Consider the following 18,715-nt stretch of genomic DNA (forward strand, 5'->3'; position numbering starts at 1 on the left):
TATGGGTTCAAGTTCCACTCCAGAGAATTAAAGACAAAATCTTGACTGACATTCTGGAGGTACCACCTTTGGAAGAAATATTGAACCAAGACCCCAGCTGCAGTCACAGGTGGATACAAAAGAGCCCATGGTACTATATTGATGAAGAGCAGTGGAGTTCTCCCCATGTCCTGGACAGTATTTACCCCCTCAATTAACATCACAATAAACAGATGATCTGGTCATTATCACATTGCTGTTTGTGTGAGCTTTTGCTGTGTGCAAATACTGTGTTTCCTGTTAATGGAATGTTAATTATATTAAGATATACAGGTGAAGGGCATTGTTAAATTAAATACTTTAAGCAGATATGAATCGGGACAGCTGGGACACTGGGTGACTGAGGGAGGAAAGCTATGAGACTGAACAAAGTCCAATAAACTTTTTCAATAAAGAAAAACTCTGTATCTTGGTTTTGACATTACCAACCAGCTTGGATTCTATTAACATTGCCTACTTTACAGCAATGACCATACTTTGAAAGTATTTCATTGGCTGCATGTATTATGTAAATGCAGATCTTTTTTTTAACCAAAGGATAAATAAGTGTACTTAAAAAAAATAAAAATGCTCTAACATACATGATAAAATGTAAGAGTGATTTCTTGTTGCTGCCTGTGGAAGGCTTTCCTTTTTCAATGGCAGGTGTTATGATTGATGATAGGGAACAAGATCCTCAATTAAATTCTTTCTTGATATCCTCACCGAAATAATAAATGACGTTCTACATGATCACCATAAATTTTAGCTTCATTGCATTACTGAGGAATAATAGTGCTGTGTGTCACTCTTGGTCCATGTCAACTCACAAGTCTTTGTAGAGATGCATTTCTTGTGCATTCTGAAATTTTGACCATTGACACCCACATGGCGGAATTTTACAGCCCCTTCGCAGTGGGGGCAGGACCATAAAATGCAGCGAGCCATTCAAAAGTCCATTGACTTTGGCGGGATTGTAAAATCCTGTTGCCGTAAAATTCCGCCCATATGGTGTGGTACTTGTCAATTTTTAAAATGTCTTAATGAATTAATCTGGATTCAGTTTGAAAATAAGCCAAACATTTTTCCAAGGCAGGCACATTCATGACAGTATGTTACATCAGTTATTTGTTGAATAGCTATTTTGAAACACAGTTCTCAGAAAGGGTTTATATTGCATTTTAGTCTGCTAAAGTAATAAAACAAAAACATTTCTTTGACTAATGATGGAACCAGGGAATTATTGATTCAATTGTACTATCAATTACTTCCTGAAGTTAGATGCTCACTGTGTATACTTGTTACTTGCTTTTTGTTTGTTGTTTTTAGTGGTTTGGGGTAAGATATTCATTTTAAAGAACAGCTGGTGGTACAATAGATAGGCAGTGATCTTTCACTATTAGGACTTGGGTTAAAATGCAGCTCAAATCTACAGGATGAAAGTATTGTCTACCTCTGACTACAAGGGTCCTGTGTAACATAGTTTTAAGCTAGCTCCTAGTGCCAGTTTTTCATGTCAGCTTTGATGCCTTATGTTATTCCTCCTTATGGAGCAACTGTCTAATTCCCTGTTAAAATAATTTATGGACCCTGCATTAACCAATGAATTCTGGCAGGGGGATTCCATATTCTAACCATCTCCTAAGTAAAGAACTTATACTTGAACAACACCACCGCACCCCCCAGCCCAAAAAACCCTGCAACCTCCTAACCATATAACACAAACTTTATTATCCACATCTGTCAGCAGATGTGAAAATCCTGTGATGATTGATTCCAATAATTGAACAAGTAAGTAATCTTTTTGATTTGCTTACTTCATCCTTTTCCATGTTAATGTTCCATTCACAGAGAAACAGCAGTACCTGACAAAATGACAATGTTCTGGGTCAGGCATACACAGTTGCCATTGTATGTTGCTAGGTACCAGGCAACCCTGTGAGCTGCTATTTAAGCACAGGGTCAAGGGTTGTTTTCATGGTATAAAACGAATTAATCAGGAAGTGCTATTTTAATCAGTAGACCCACAGAATACATTGACATATGCATATCATTTTCTAAAAAGACAGAATAGTTTTTGTTAATGGTCTGTGTAGAATAAACTTAAACATTAAAATACCCCAGACTATATTAAAAAAGATAAATGTCTACAAAATATGTGAAACACAAAGATTAAAATGCCAGCTGATTTTTCCATGAATGTTGTAATATTTGATTGCAGTAATACTATATTAATGACCCTTAACATTTAGCACAAAATTAAAATGTATGATGAAGACACCACTCAAATTGATGGCCTATCTTTCTTTTTCAAATGATGACTCATTTTGTGCATTTCTAGCATTTATTAGTTTTTAATTCAGTTTCCCAGCCTTTACATGTTTTTGAGTTTGGTGAATAGGCAAAGAAATTTAACCAATTGTGCATTTTAAAATTAAGAAATATTAATTAATTAAAATCCACTAAATTACATGTTTTAACAAACTGCGTCTTGCTGATTTTTTCTGCATACACATGTATCTGTATATATATATAATATATATAGATGATTCCCATTAAAGCCTTCAAAATCTTAAAGAAAAGGAGATTCACATGAAATCTGTTCTAAATCAATCTCATAATACAATAACAATACATTAATAAACTTACATTTAACAATCAACTTTATCAATTCTAAATTCTTATTTCCACATTTCTAAGGAAATTGCCAATGTAAACTGTCACACTGTAATTAAGCCCTCCTGCCAATGGAGATCCTGTTTTCAGGAGCTTGTAATTACAGTTTTGGCATTTTCACTGAAGCAATTTTCATTTAAAATGTGGATATAGGAATTTAGAATGAAAATAGAAAAATGAAGACAGAACCTTTGGTTCAAAATGGGGACTGAATTACATCTGTGTGTCTTGTCAAACTGTCTCCACTGTTGAGCCCCATCTCACCCTCACACTAGATTTGGCTCAATGTATACAACCCCATTGATAGATTGACTAGTGTGCTTATACTTAATGTATATTCATTTGGTTTTTGCAAGATATGTAGTTTTGAAATGTGTTCATGCAAAAATAGTTCACATGTGGGGAACAATTCGCTGGCTGCAAGGAGCCTTTCTTTAACAATGTATATTGGAAAACTATTGCTAGCACACCCTTGGTTTCTTGATATGTGCTGCTGCCAGATGAGTTTCCCAGGTGCCAGGGCATACTTGGGAATTATAAACTTTAATTTGAAAATAATTACATACAAGTCGAGTTTAGATTGATAATTCCAGAAACAATTGTTTTTGGAGATGAAACATTTTATTGATGCAGTTAATTAAATACGTGTTATATCAAGCCATCTGATCTGACTCAGTGGTACCACTCTTGTCTTATCAGAAGTCCACATCAGAGACCTGGACACATAATTGAAACTGATGCTTCAGTGCAGAACTGATTGAGTGCTGTACTGTTTTACAGCAACAACAATAAAAACAGCTACTTATATTTATATAGCATCTTTAATGTAGTACAATGTCCCAAGGCACTTCGCAGGAGCATTATAAAACAAAGTAGAACATTGAGCCACAAAAGGAGATATCCATTCAGATAACCAAAAGCTTGATCAAAGAGGTAGATTTTGAGAAGGGGAGGGGGAAAGTGAGGTTGAGAGGTGGATAGGTGTAGGGATGGAATTTTGGAGCCTGGAAACTAGGCAAATGAAGGCACAGTCACCAGTGGTGGAGTGATTACAATTGGAAATGCCCAAGAGGCCAGAATTAGAGGGGTGCAGATATCCCAGAGGGTTGTGTGTTAGAGAAGATTACAGAGACAGGGAAAGGAAAGGTCATGGGAGGATTTGAAAACAAGGAAGAGAATTTTAAATTTCAAGGTGTTGCTTGACTGGGAGCCAATTTAGGTAGCGAGCGCAGAGGTGATGGGGGAAACAGGACTTGCTGCAAGTTATGCATGGGCAGCAGAGTTTTGGATCACCCCAAGTAGGAGACCTTTAAGGAGTACATCGGAATAGTTGAGTCTAGAGGTAATGAAGGCATAGATGAGGGTTTCAGCAGCAGATGAGCTGAGCCAGGTGCGATGTCCAGTGATATTATGGAGGTGGAAATAAACGGTCGTAGTGATGGCATGGATACGAGGTCAGAAGTTCATCTTTCAAATTGGATGTTAAATTGGGGGCATATCAGAGGGAGAGTAGAAGCGTTCTCCCCAGCATCCTGGCCAATATTCACCGGAAAAAAAATTATCTGGTCACGTAGGTTATTGTTATGTGTGGGAGCCTGTTTTCAAATTGGCCACTACATTACAACAGTGCATCCCAAATGCTTCTGAGCTCGTAAAAGACACTATATAAATGCAAGTTCTTTCTTTCATATACTTTGATAACATAATCCAAGCATAAAGTCAGCGTGTAATAACACTGAGTTTAATCTCTCCTGCTCTTCCATCGACCCCGAGGTTATAATCAATCTCTCCTACGGCTTGCCTGATAGTGAAAACCTTGTGGACCTAACTAAATATCAACAAAACTTAAACCATTTTCTTTTGCCCAGCTTTTACCTCATTGCTAAACCCAGCATTTCCCAACTTTGGTCGCCAAGCTCACTTCTTCATCCAAGCCAGCTTGCTTTTATTCACTTTCATATCATCACCCACCTCCAACCCTCTGTGCTGCTGAAACTCTGATCACCTGGAGGTGAATTTCTACAATGGTCTCGGTTTCTAGAAACTGTAACTCATCCACACCAGTGCCGCAAATTTCCTTTTTCATCAGTGGCAGGTACAATAATAAGGAACAATGACCATTTCGTGTACTTGATGCATACATCTCCACTGAAATATTCACAGATGTGGCAGTGTCAGCCGGAAATAACATGATTAAACTCGGCTAATTGTCCTAACACCAGCACGAATGCGCACGTTATTCATTCTCCTCAGCTTCAGTCCTTAACATTGCCATGACGACAGTAAACAACCTAAAATAAAACGGGACGTAAGGGACGAAGTCCTGTGCGATTGATGCAAAAGAAGTAATTCTGATTTGCCCATGTTACATAACCTCCACTAGCCCTCCAGATTAATTTAACAATGGACCAAAGCTTTTGTCTGGAACAATGATTATTTTGGCTGCATTGTATCACATCCGTGCTGACACGGAGCCAATTCCCAGGACAAGAGGTGGTGGGGGGTGGAATAAAGTCAGCAGTATTAAGGCACTCAGAGGAGGAGTGCATTGTCCGGATTCACTTCCACACAGGAACCGGGGGGGGGGGTGGTGGTGGAGAAAATGCAAGAAAAATCTCAACAGCCCCTGTGGACAGAAAAATCACTCTGGGTTTTAAAGTGAGTGTTTTCTCATTAAAGACTCCTTTTTGTAAACAGGGTTCTTTACTGGGGGGAATTGCTACCACTAACAGGCGTGAGGAAAAGAATTTGATACAAAAAAGTTGAAGAAGAGGAGGGGGGAGGGGAGGGGAGGGGAGGGAAGGGGTTGGAACTCGGCATTCTGATTGGGCGTAAGGCGGGTCCTCATCTGCATCCCGCGTTGTGGCTGGCTGGACACACTGTCAATCAAAGGGTAGGTAGCGGGTGAGTGCGCGCGCCGACAGCTTGTGGCAATTTGTTGTGGCGCGTGGGGCAGTGAGGTTGTCTTCATGTCTAATCATTGATGAAGAGAAGATTGTCCGTTTGCTGAAGTTAGGTGGTGAAGTAAGTATTCTATCAATAGGATATCATGAATATGTTGCGGGCGGGGGGGGGAGGTGGAAATATTTCTTACACATTTTACTGTGTTTTGACCTGAGAAGTAAATCTCAATGAACCAGGTGATAAATAGCAGGGAGAAGGTAGTGCTGAATTTCTACAGAATTATTGTTCCGCACTTCTGGTCAGTTCATCAGCATTTTTGGTACAGGACGTTAGTTTTAAGTTACATTTATTTTGGCTTCATCTCACATGTTTTACATCCTCTCCATGCAAGAATTATATTGTGACACTGCATCCTCCGGAATGCTTTTAATTATATTGAATAGAGAATCAGTAAAGATCAGGCTGCATTTGATAGATTTTTATTTGTTGTGTAATAAGGGCATTTTGTCAGAGGCAGTTAGTTGAGGGCCGCAGATGTGTGAGATACCTAATTGCTCACAAAATAATTCTGATGCCAGAAAACAGGTGGAGGACGATCCTTGGGGACTGTGAGCCCAGGGTGCCATTCATTTAAGAAAAGGCACAGCTGAATGGGGGTGATTGTAATAATTCATCGCCATGAATTTTCAGCTCCTTTTACGCCAAGAAAGAGACTCGTGCAGTTGCGTGGAAAGTTAATTTTTCCTGCTGGGGAAATCAGTACATGCTGCTGGGTACCATTGGGAACCACGCTTGTTGTAAGTTGATGCATGATGTCCTTTTGTTCCCAAACACTGCCGACATAAAAACTGTTCAGTTTTTGTAAAACAATAGTTGTCCAATTTGTTTGTGGAAGGGGAGGAAACATGTTATTTTCAGAAATGCTCCACACAGATGATTTGATTTACATCACTGCATTGTGTGTTTAGAAAGCAAGCAAAAAAGAGGCCAAACTTTAGCTTAATGCCATTCACAAGTTTGCTCCTATTTTATAACATTTAATTATTGTTTAATCACTCTTACAAGATTATTTTTCAATTACTTCAAATCATTGCCTTAGGGACAGTTTCATATTGTGTTAGAGTCTATTCCTAATAATTCAAAGTAAAATTGAATTATCAAATAATTCGAATTGTCATTTTGTACATTTAAGGGTATGTTGTAACAATACAATTTAATTATAAAAATTGTGGAACAGAAAATCATATCAATGAATTGTTGTTGGTCAACCTGCCTTTTATAGGCAGATGTATAACACATGAGTCTACTGCTGACTGGCTGTATGAAGTCCTGTGCTGCAAAACAATGCATTAAATAAAATTATATATTTCAGAGATTATTAGCTAGGCAGATGACTGCTGTAATCATTGAAATGTTTATTTTCTCTTATTTGACACCACAGTGATAACCAAGACCAGTTAATGGTTCAACATGTCTCTATGTCAAATGTCACAATTAAGGGTTCAGCAATTTATAGTATGCATTTCTGCAGAATTAAACAGCCAGTCTATTTCTCATTCCATATTGTCATTTATAAAATCTTACCGAATATTTGCACAATGGTAGGTGATGGGGGACAGACTAAAAGTATGACGCTATACCCGAGGAACATAGTTTGACGATGTAACATTTTAAACACTGACTTTCAGCTCACCTGTGCATTGAACTCTGCCAGGTTTAATGTGCAATTATCATAGATTACAGAAGAAATAGGAGAAGTAGACCATCTGGGCCAGTTTGCTCTGTCATTCAATGAAGTGCTGGTTGATCTACTTCAGGTACATCATCTTGCACTATCCACATTTCCCTTGATTTCCCTTAGTATCCAAAAATAAATCAATCTCAGCATCTATATCTTGCTGCAGTTGAACTCTCTAAAGGTTCACAACTCTGAATGAATTTTCTCCTCATCTGTGTCCTTTTTTGTTGTTGAGCTTGTTAAGAACCTTAGTATCTTTCTGCTCTTCAATGAAATGAGAAGCAAATGTAAAAGAGAGACATCTAGTTGTGATGAAAATAAAGATGGGACAGTGTGGAAGATAAAGGCAGAATAAGTCTCAGTTGGAGAGTAGGTGTGAAACAAGTAGACAGTTACAGGAAAAGACGGATGTAGGTTTTTTCTTTAAACAACCCATTTGAAAATCAATTTGTAGTATTTAAAAATAGCGAAGCACATTGATTAAAAGTGCCTGTAAGCTGATACGTTATAATGTTGGACTTTTCATGAAGGGTTATGGGATGTGTCACTGTTGGATGTTCCTTCCTTGGTGAGGAAAAAATTTACCAAAGTTGTATTGTAAAGCCAGGTGCACTTTGGTATTTTAAAGAATGATATAGCGTAAGACTCGTCAAATTAGCTGAAAATATGTTGATTTCTAAATTTAGAGATGTGCAAAGAAGGTGAGGATCTTCTTTTCTGGGGCTGATCAATATATGATGGGATGTGAGTGGGCTATTGAGCTATTTCTCCTGAGCGCACTGAAAAAAGCTTAGCACTTTTATACTCTCAAATGATGCCTCCATCCAGACTATGGGAATTCTATACCTACTCTTGTTATTGGAACATGACTGTGAATGCATGCATTTCTAGAAGAAAAGCTTTGAAGCATTGACTACAAATTGAACAAATCAACATAAGAAGCCTGATTTTGTTTTATCCTTTTTAAAAGTGACCAGATGGTTTTTTTAAAAAAATGATCGAAAGGCTTGGAATTAAGGCTTTTTTTAAAGTGGAGATTTAATGTGCTCATGTAGTTGGTTTAGCAACTGTTCAATTCAAACTATTGCATGCTACATCAAGACAATAGCTTATGAACCATGGGGTGTTTCAAGCCATAAAACAGCATTATGATGGGAAAAGAAATGACTGTACATTGCCACTAAACACAAACATCAATGACGATTGCATGAAATATGAAAGATGCCTTCAAATTGTCCAGCTTGAAGAGTCTCTTTTTTATGACTGCATGGAGAGAAGTTACTATATCCGTCTTCATTCAGTTCAACTTTTGCCATATGTGTTTCCTTTTTAAGTGAGAACATGTAGTTGTGTAGATCAGTCATGCAATTGAGACCAGCCATCTGGAAATAGCACTTGAGTTGTTTGTCGGTGGATACAGCCATTTGAGGATATTAGATGTTTCTGAACCAACTGGAATGTCTGAACTTTCATATGATGAAGAGTTAAGAACTGGTATCCTATGTTAAACCAACACTTGGACTTACTAGGCAGTTTCGTTCAATTTCATGCCATTTTAGGCAGCATATTAGTCTCGCATAACTCACCGACATAGTGGAGTGCACAGCAGAGGTTGAGTTTTTTAAACTCATTTTTTAAAAAGTGTTCATTGACACATGTAAATCTTTTGTGGAATTGGCAATGAAAATTCTGATCTCTAAAATGATAATGCTTAAATATATTTTAAAAAAACTATCAATAAATGGCTGATTTAGACCATGGTTAGTATGACTGATCAAATCCTCATCTTCCAAACAATATGGTAAATCACCATGTCTTGCTGTAGAGTACATGGTGGCTTTGAAGGGCTATCAGATGAACACAGGTGCCTATTCAGTTTGAGCTGGCTGTTGTGCTTATAAATATTAGATATCTACCCAGTACTTGCTTTTCTCCACGTGCTCCAACTGTGAAATCTTTAGTAAAGATTAAAACCTTTCCAGGTAGTTTTGTAAAAAATATTTTTTACGAGTACAAATTTTTATAGCTACTGGCTTGAAGTCTAATTGGAGCATTGGTGCAGTCTCTGGGGGAATCATAATCATAGAGTAATATTACCATCATAATGGTGCCTGAGAGGCAAAGGCATTGTTGTAAATCAGTCTTCAGACATCATAATGATTATTCCAGGAAATTAAGCTACATGGTCGCCACTGCTATTGATTCAGTGGTGGCTATCTACAGCTGTGACTGTGGCATACCAATCGATCACAGCCGCTTTGGAATATCTAACGCTCCCCCGTCACTTATTGATATAGAGATGAGGAAGGATGGGGCTAACTAGGAATTTAAGCGTGAGAATGAGAACACTGAGGGGAGATTCTGTTTTTGGTATAACTTGAGTTTAAGAGGCCCTGTGGCTACCATTTGACTTTTATTGTCAAATTTATCTTAGTCAGAGCCAGACTGACCAATTTCTGAACCATGTGGCAGTTGTAAACAGCCACTGAACAGAAGAATTTCAGCTAATGTGATCCAGTCTTGCAATCTCCAAGATCTCTGCATACATCCAACACTAACCTGTTGTACATGCCTCACTTCCTTCAGCCCAACATTGGCAGTCATGCCTTCAGCTGTCTAGAAGTCCCTTCCTCAACCCCTCTTCTTTTAAGATTACCTTTAAAACTTACATCTTTCACAATTATTGCCTGATTACACTCCTGTGAAATGACCAAAGGGGAGATGGTGGTAATATCACACTGGCCTGGTAATCCAGTAGCCTAGGCTGATGTCCTGGGGGCATGGGTTCAATTCCCACCACAACAGCTAGTGGAATTTAAATTTAATTAAGAAACCTGGAATTCGAAGCTGTCGTCAATTGTTGTAAAAACCCATCTGGCTCATTAAAGTCCTTTAGGGAAGGAATTCTGCCATCCTTACCTGGTCTGGCCTACACGTGACCCTGGATTCACAACAATGTGGTTGACTCTTAAATGCCCTCTGCAGTGGCCTAGCAAACCATTCAGTTCAAGGGCATTTAAGTATGGGCAATAAATGCTGTCTTTGCCAGTGAAGCCTACAACCTATGAAAGAATAATGAAAAAAAGTACCTTGGAATATTTTAGAGGCCATAAAATGCAAGCTCTAGTAGTAAACCCATCCTAGTAAAGAAGTTGGTTTGGGTGCTGGGGAATTTATCCTCATTTAAAATATTCCTTTTTGCATAAGTGTGTCAGTCCAAGACTGGATGCCATTTTTATAAATTTATAAATTTCATAGTGATTCATTTGGGAATTTGTTCAAAATGTGCTCTCTGTGTACTTTGCACGGAGCAGTATTTACACCAAAGAAACTGTAGGAATAAAACAACAGATTGGCACAAGAAAAGATGAATACTTGTAATGAAACAGACAAGGACATAGAGAAAGGAGGAGAAAGACATCCTGCATAATGAGCAATTGTGTGGCCAGACATTAGTTTACAACAGCAGAATTGTAAACACAATGAGAAATTGTATTTTGTTTGAAGAAAACAGATGCAAGAACAGCTAATTGCATTTAAAAAGTGGGATAAACGTACACAAACATCCCAATTTTAAAAAAAAAGGATAGATTAGGTGGTATGAGCAAAAGCTTGGTCAAAGATGTGGATTTTAACGAGGAAGTTGAAGGAGGAGAGCAGGGAGTTCCAGTATGTTGGACCTTGGTAGTTGAAATGGTTGTCAGTGGTAAGGAGAAGGGCGAAAGATACACAAGAGCCTGAGGAGTGAAGTGTTTGAGAGGATGGGGTGGCGGGAGCCAACGGAAGCTATAGAGATGGGGAGGAACGGGGCTAAGTAGGAATTTAAGCGTGAGAACGAGAACTTCAAATTTGTGGCAGTGGGGAATCAGAAAACATCGGGATCCTAGGTGAAAGGCGGGAGAGAGATTTCAGACAGTGGAGCTTTGGATAGGTTGAGGTTTACACAGGATGGCCCATGGGAGGTTGGTCAGGTGAGCCAAAGGAGACAGACTTGAATTTGTATCACGCTTTTCACAACCACTAGATATCTCGGTGCCTTACAGCCAATGAAGAAGTAGTCTTGAAGTGCAGTCAGTGTTGTAATGCAGGAAATGGCATGAAGATGATAAAGACATGGATGAAGGTTTTGGTGACAGAGTTTGGGGGACATGTGGGAGTCACTGGCAAGGCCAGCATTTGTTGCCCATCCCAAATTACCTTTAAATGAATGGCTTGCTAGGCTATTTCAGAGGGCAGTTAAGAGTCAACCACATCGTTGTGCTTCTGGAATCACATGTAGGCCATACAAGGTAAGGATGGCAGATTTCCTTCCTTAAAAGGATTTTTGTGAGCCAGATAGGTTTTTAACAACAGTCGATGATAGTTGCCATGGTCACCATTACTGAGACCAGCTTTATAACTCCAGATTTATTTATCGAACTTAAATTCCACCAGTTGCCATGATGGAATTTGAACCCATGTCCTCCAATCATTAGCCTGGGCCTCTGGATTACTAGTCCAATGTCATTACACTATGCCACCATTACCACTATGAAGAAAATAAACCTGGAACAAAAGAAAAGTAATGCATAATGGTGACCATGAAACTTGCTGGATTGTTGTAAAGACCAAACTGGTGAACTGTTGTCTTTCAGGGAAAGAAACCTACTGTCCTTACCCAGTCTGACTGTTTCAGATCTACCGCAAAGTGGTTGACTGTCAACTGCCCTTTGAAATGGACTAGCAAGTCATCAGTTGTTAGGGATGGCAATAAATGAAGATAACATCAGAAGTAGGATCAGGAGAAGATCAAACAGCTCATTGAGCCATTTAGTATGATCACGGCAGTTCTTGGGCTTCAACTCCGCTTTCCTATCTGTTTCCTATATCCCTTGATTCCCCAAGGGATCAAAAATCTGTCTATCCCAGCATTAAATATAATCAACAATTGCACACTAACAACAACTCTGAGGTAGAGAATTCCAAAGATTCACAATCCTTTGAGTGAAGACATTTCCCCATATCTCTATTCTAAATGATCGTCTCCTTATCCTGAGAATGTGCCTTGGTATTCTAGCTTCCCCAGCTAGCAGAAACAACCTCGGTCTACCCTGTCAAGCCCCTTCATAATCTCGAATGTTTCAATGAAATCACCTCTCATTCTTCTAAACTGCAGAGAATATAGATCCAATTTATTCAGCCTGTTATGATAGGACAATCTCCAATCTCAGAGCAATCGAGTGAACCTTTGTTGTAACACCTCCAATGCAAGTATATCCTTCCTTAAATATGGAGACCAAAATTCCACACAGTATTCTAGGTATGGTCTCACCAAAGCCCTGTACAATTGTAGCAAGACTTATTTATTCTTGCACTCCAATCCCCTTGTAATAAAGGCTAATGTCCTAATTACTTACTGTACCTGCATGCTACCTCTTTGTTCCTTCCACAGTATGAGTACACCCAAGTCTCTATGAACATCAACATTTACAAGTTTCACGCCTTTTAAAAATATTCTGCTTTTCTACCCTTACGACCAAAGTGAATAACCACACACTTCCCCACATTAGACTCCATCTGTCAGCTTTTTGCCCACTCCTTAACCTGTCCATGTCTCTTTGCAGCCTCTGTGTATCCCTCGCAGCTTACATTCCCACGTAGCTTTGTATCTTCAGCAAACTTGGATACATTACTCTCATTTTTTTCATCTATATAGATTGTATATATAGTTGAGTCCTAAGCACTGATCCTTGCGGTGCTCTACCAGTCACAGCTTGACAACTTGAAAATGGCCCATAATCCCTACTCTGTGTTTTCTGTCCATTAACCAATCCTATATCCTTGCGAATATATCAGCCCCATCTCCATAAGCCCTTATCTTGTGTTTTAACCATTTGTTTTTGTATGGGCTTTTTGAATGTGTTTTTTGAGATACTACATTCACTGGTTCCCTTTTATCTACGCTACTAGTTACATCCTGAAAAAACTCTAATAAATTTGTCAGACAGAATTTCCCTTCCGTAAAACCACGTTGACATGTTCAAATTGAATAGGCACCTGTGTTCACTCAAAGGATTATGAATCTTTGGAATTCTCTACCTCAAGAGTTATTGTTAATATGCAATTGTTGAATATATTTAATACTAAGATAGGATTCCCTTGGGGAATCAAGGGATATAGGGAGCAGGTAGGAAAGTGGAGTTGAAGCCCAGGAATCTAGCCTGTGATGGTGATCATGAAACTATCACCGATTGTTGTAATAACCCATCTGGTTCACTAATGTCCTTTTAGGGAAGGAAATCTATCATTCTTACCTGGTCTGGCATACATGTGACTCCAGACCTATAGCAATGTGGTTGACTCTTAACTGCATTCCGTTCAAGGGCAATTAGGGATGGGCAACAAAAGCTGGCCTTGCTAGCGATGCCCACATCCAATGAAAGAATAAAGAACCTGTTCTAATCATACTATGCTTTTCTAAGTGCGTTGTAAAGACTTCCTTAATAATGTATTCCAGCATTTTCCCAACAATTGATGATGTTCCTTGTTTTCTCTACCTCCTTTCTTGAATAGCCATGTTACATTTGCTAACTTCCAGTTTGCTGGGACCATTCCAAAATGTAGACAATTTTGGAAAATCATGCCTTCTGTGGATTTTAGCCCCTTGATTTTCTCCAGTGCATTTTCTCTGATATTGATTATCTTAATTTCCTCACTCTTATTAGCCCCTAGGTTACCCTCTTTTTTTTAAATTCATCCATGTGGATGTTTCTGTCCAGGCCAGCATTTATTACCCATCCTTAGTTCAGAGTCACATGTAGGCCAGACCAGCAGATTTCCTTCCCTAAAGGGCATTAGTGAACTAGTTGGGTTTTTATGACAATGGTTTCCATGGTCGTCATTAATTTCAGATTTCTACTGAATTCAAATTGCACCATTTGAACCTGGGCCTCCAGAGCATTACCCTGGGTCTGTGGATTACTAGTCCAGCGACCATACCACTATGCCAGCACCTCACCTATTTCAGGTATGTAACTTGGATCTTTTACTGTGAGGATAGGCACAAAATATTTGTTCAATATCTCTACCATTTCCTTATTCTTTATGATAATTTCTCCTGTCTCTGCTTCTAACTACTTCAGCTACTTTTTTCCTTTCTATATATTTGTAAAAGCTCTTACAACTTGCTTTTAAATTGCTGGCTGATTTACTGTCATGTTCTCCCCCAACCCACCCCTATTTGGTAGCCTTTTGCTGGTTTCTAAAATCCTCCCAATCCTCAGACTTACTATTCTCCTTTGTAACATCATCAGCCTCTTCTTTTAATCTAATACTATCCTCAACTTCCTTAGTAAGACACCGATGGATCATTCTTGCTGAGTTTTTGTTTCTCAATGGAATGCATTTTTTGAATGTTTTGAATTGTTTCTCTATTTCCTACTGTTTATTTACCATCATACCTTTTATACTATTTACTCAGTCACCCTTAGCCAGCTCTCCCCTCATTTCTATGTAATTGGCTTTGTTTAATTTTAAGATTCTTGCTAGTGATTAAAGTATACGATTTTCAAACTTTAATGTGGAATGATTTCCCAGTGGAACTTTTCCTATGACATTACTAATTAACCCTGTCTCACTGCACAGTAGTAGACCTAAAATAGCTTTGTCCTTACTTAGTTCCACAATATAATGCCCTAGCAAAATTGCTAACCTTGCCTGTGTTGCCCACATCCCTGTGATTGAATAAATTAAAACAAAGGCAGTGAAGTAGTCGGCGAGTTGGTGGAGAGGCAGATCTGGGTGTCAGCTGCATACATGGCCACATGTCTTTGGATGATGCTGCCAATGGAGAGCATGTAGTTGAGGGATAGGAAGTGACCAAGAATACATCCTTGGGGAATGACAAGTGGAGTGGAGCCAGGAAGGAAAACATTGCTGGAGATCCTGTGGTCCCATTTTTAACTATCCAAACAATGGCAGTCCTACTGAGATTGGACAATAGAGGAGAGAGGTCACAGGAGTTTGGTGTGGCCAATGTTTCAAAGGCTACAGAAATATTAATAAGGGATAACACACCACAGCCATGGACACCTTTTGTAGTTGGTTTTGTAGACTGTTTCAGTGCTGTGGCTGGGGTGGAAATCTGATTGGAAAGGTTCCAACTCAGAACTTCAGCAAAAACGAACATGATAACAGAACAAATGCACAGAAATGGGAAACTTCCCTTCCATTATTTATCTAACAAGAAAAAGAACTTTAATTTGCATCTTGTTTTATGATGCCCCTGAGAAATTGTTCCAACAACTCCATTTTTATTCGAGATCTACTCACCCGGCCAGGCAGCATCTGTAGTGAGAAGCAGAGTTAATGGGTGAAAGTGCAGTGGCGGCTGGTTTTGTGGCTGGGTAGAGCGGTGGGAAATTGCGCCCGATTTCATGCTCAGAAGCTCGTTAGTTAATGCATTGGCGAGTAGCTCTCCAAATCGCATGGTGGGATGGGCACTGATTCATCCACCCCGCTGCTACCTAATGGGTCGAAGGTCCAGGCACCGTATTTAAATGCCACCTGAACACACACATTATTATCAGCAGGTCAGCTGTGTGCAGGAAACTTCTTGATATGGCTCCACGAAAGCAAAAAGCTGCTCCCAGGTTCAGCAACGATTCCCTTGAGGCCCTCATCTGTGGAGTCTGCCAGCACCGGTAAGCCTGCTATCTGAGAGATGCCTCCAGGCAGCCTACCAGTCTCACCTTGCCGGCCTGGGAGGTGGTTGCAAGGGAGGGCAGCTCATTGGGCATCCACCCAAGAAACAATATCCAGTGGAGGAAGAGGATGAACAATCGTATCTGCTCCACCAGGATTAGCAAACTTTCAGTTTACGTCAATCGCACCCTCTCATAATGGCATCGTGCACTCAAAGGGTTACACTGCTCAGGGATCTCACAATATTAGCGGGGCAGGCATCAGCACCGATTGCCTCACGGACACTTGAACATCACCTGCAACTCATCATGCTGCACAATCCTCAGCCCTTACTTGGGAGGGCTCAGCACCCACAGCAGGCATGCATGCTTCCCAATCTTCTCCCATCATGTCCCATTCTATTTATCTTTATGCAGGCCAAGCTCGTCCACAGCCGCACAGTCATATCCCAGATGGGAAGAGGGGCGGCAGTTGTCCAGGAGCTGTCCCAGTTTGAGAACCATGCTGCCCAGCTGGCAGGTGAAGACAAAGTCCACTCCTGTGGAGAAAGCGAGATTGGCCTCTCCCAGCAAGCCAGTACCAGTGAGTCCTCCATGAGTTGATCACATCCTGATAATCACAGTGAGTGATATGCCATGTTGTATTCTGCCTGCTTATGATGCTTATGAACTAAAACTATCTTCTCTCTCTTACGGGCACTAGCAGGCCCAGACAAACCAACCATAAGCCCCAGCCCCCAGGCCACCTCAGAGGAGGATGCATCATCACTGCATTCATTTGCACCCCCAACTAACGCAGAGACACACATGTCAGTGGGTCATGGATCTAGATTAGGCTTGGGGTCACGTTCTGGAGGACATCTCACTGACATGTCTCAGCAGCAGCCGGAGGCAGTGACAGTCCAGGTCTCTGGCACTTAGAGGACCGCTGGCAAGAGTGGGGTGGGGCACCTTGACCTCCCTCCAGGAGCCTCTTTTCCTCACTGAGTCAGGCAGGGGCCCTGGGTCACTCATAAGGAGGGGGACCAGCAGCTGGAGACACTGGGGCCATCCACCCAGGTGACTCAGTATCCGCTGATCCTAATCCCCATTGCCTATGACCCCATCACTCCAGTTCTACAGGCCAAGGAGGGTGCACCTGCTCCATAGCAGGAGACCCAAAGCAGGCTAAGGCCCTTCAGGTCTCTGTCCTCTAGAGGATGCCCACCAAAGTCATCAAAGACAACAGGACGTAGCAGGTGATCTCCACCCCTGCTGCAGATTTTGGGGATGCACCAAGATGTGGCCTTAGGGTTAGAAAAATTATGAAACTTTGATATCACTTCTGGGTCACAGGTGTTTAAACACTGCATATGTCATGCACCTTTCTAAATACATTTGCTGTTCATGAGAATGGTTCCATTGTTTGAAAGCGCCATGCCTATACATCTATGTGCCCTCTTATTGCAAGGGTGAGCCATGCTCCCACTCAGTGATCGCCTCTCTTTGTGAGCTTCACATTCATGTGATGTGCAGCTGAGCCATGTCAGCTACTCAACCCTCGTGTTATGTCAGAGAGATGTGTCAAACTCTTTGCTGGAAATTTTGCAAAATGCATTAGTAACCTCTACTACATACAAGAAAACATGGAGTTAGGCGTGCTCAATAGCCTTGGAGGATTAGCTGTATTTGTTTCTCAAAATAAAATGGCTGTCTTCACTCATAGTGCCAAAGCAAAAGACCCGCAGCCATGTTGGTCTCCCCATCCACTCACGCATCTCAATGTCGCTAAAAGTTTCTTGTTAAGGCAGCAATGACTGTATCAAGCCCTTTGAAGCTGTGTTTGCGCTCTTGTGCCGACTTTCACTACCCAGAGTGCACAGATACAGGTTCGCTGCTGACCTTTCCAAATATTAGGGCCTGGTGAATCATGAGAGTTGAAGGTGCAAGTCCGAATGCTCGCGATGTAACCGTTTGTAACTGACATGGCACTAAGGGACAGAAGGAATGTGGCTGTATCCCGTTCCCTGGACCTCTTGGAATCTTGTGGCTGTCAGTGTGGCATGGACACATCGTGCTTCTTCGATGGGCATCCTCACTTGGAAGCTGACTCTCATCTCCCTCTTCAGGTTCCTGCCCGTCCTGCTCTTCATTTGAAGAGCGCTCAGTCTCCTCCATGTCTCCCTCTGGCAAGGGATCCTCCCTTTGGAGCACCAGGTTGTGAAGGGCGCAACCATAGAACCATAGAAAAGTTACAGCACGGAAAGAGGCCATTTGGCCCATCTTGTCTATGCCAGCCCGAGGACACCCAGGTGCCCTTTCTAATCCCACCTTCCTGCACCTGGCCCATAGCCCTGCAGCTTAGAGCACTTAAGGTACAGATTCAGGTACTTTTTAAAAGAGTTTAGAGTTTCTGCCTCTTCCACCAACTTAGGCAGTGAATTCCAGACACCCACGATCCTCTGTGTAAAAAAAAAAAATTCTTCTTCATGTCCCCCCCCTACACCTTCTACCACTTATCTTGAATCTATGTCCCCTGGTTCTGGAATTCTCCACCAAGGGAAACAATTTTACCCTGTCCACTCTATCTATTCCCCTCATAATTTTGTACACCTCAATCAAGTCACCTCTCAGCCACCTTTGTTCTAAGGAAAATAACCCCAACCTACCCAACCTCTCCTTGTAGCTACACTTTTCTAACTCTGGCAACATTCTTGTA

At 40.7% G+C, this 18,715-nt stretch overlaps 1 protein-coding gene across 4 annotated transcripts in view; it reads left to right on the forward strand.

The window, feature by feature from the left end:
• The first annotated feature begins 5,612 nt into the window (after positions 1-5,612).
• The window catches only part of rassf4a (Ras association domain family member 4a), a 244,154-nt gene continuing 231,051 nt past the window's right edge, over positions 5,613-18,715 (forward strand). For 3 of the 4 annotated variants that reach the window (XM_041176242.1, XM_041176241.1, XM_041176244.1), the window contains exon 1: positions 5,613-5,718. The gene's annotated coding sequence lies outside the window, so the exon portion shown is untranslated. Of the gene's footprint in view, positions 5,719-16,605; positions 16,640-18,715 lie in introns of those variants that run through there. The other variant, XM_041176243.1, reaches the window with a different exon arrangement.

This window comes from Carcharodon carcharias, chromosome 28 (genome assembly GCF_017639515.1).
Source record: "Carcharodon carcharias isolate sCarCar2 chromosome 28, sCarCar2.pri, whole genome shotgun sequence".
In the NCBI taxonomy this organism is placed as follows: domain Eukaryota; kingdom Metazoa; phylum Chordata; class Chondrichthyes; order Lamniformes; family Lamnidae; genus Carcharodon; species Carcharodon carcharias.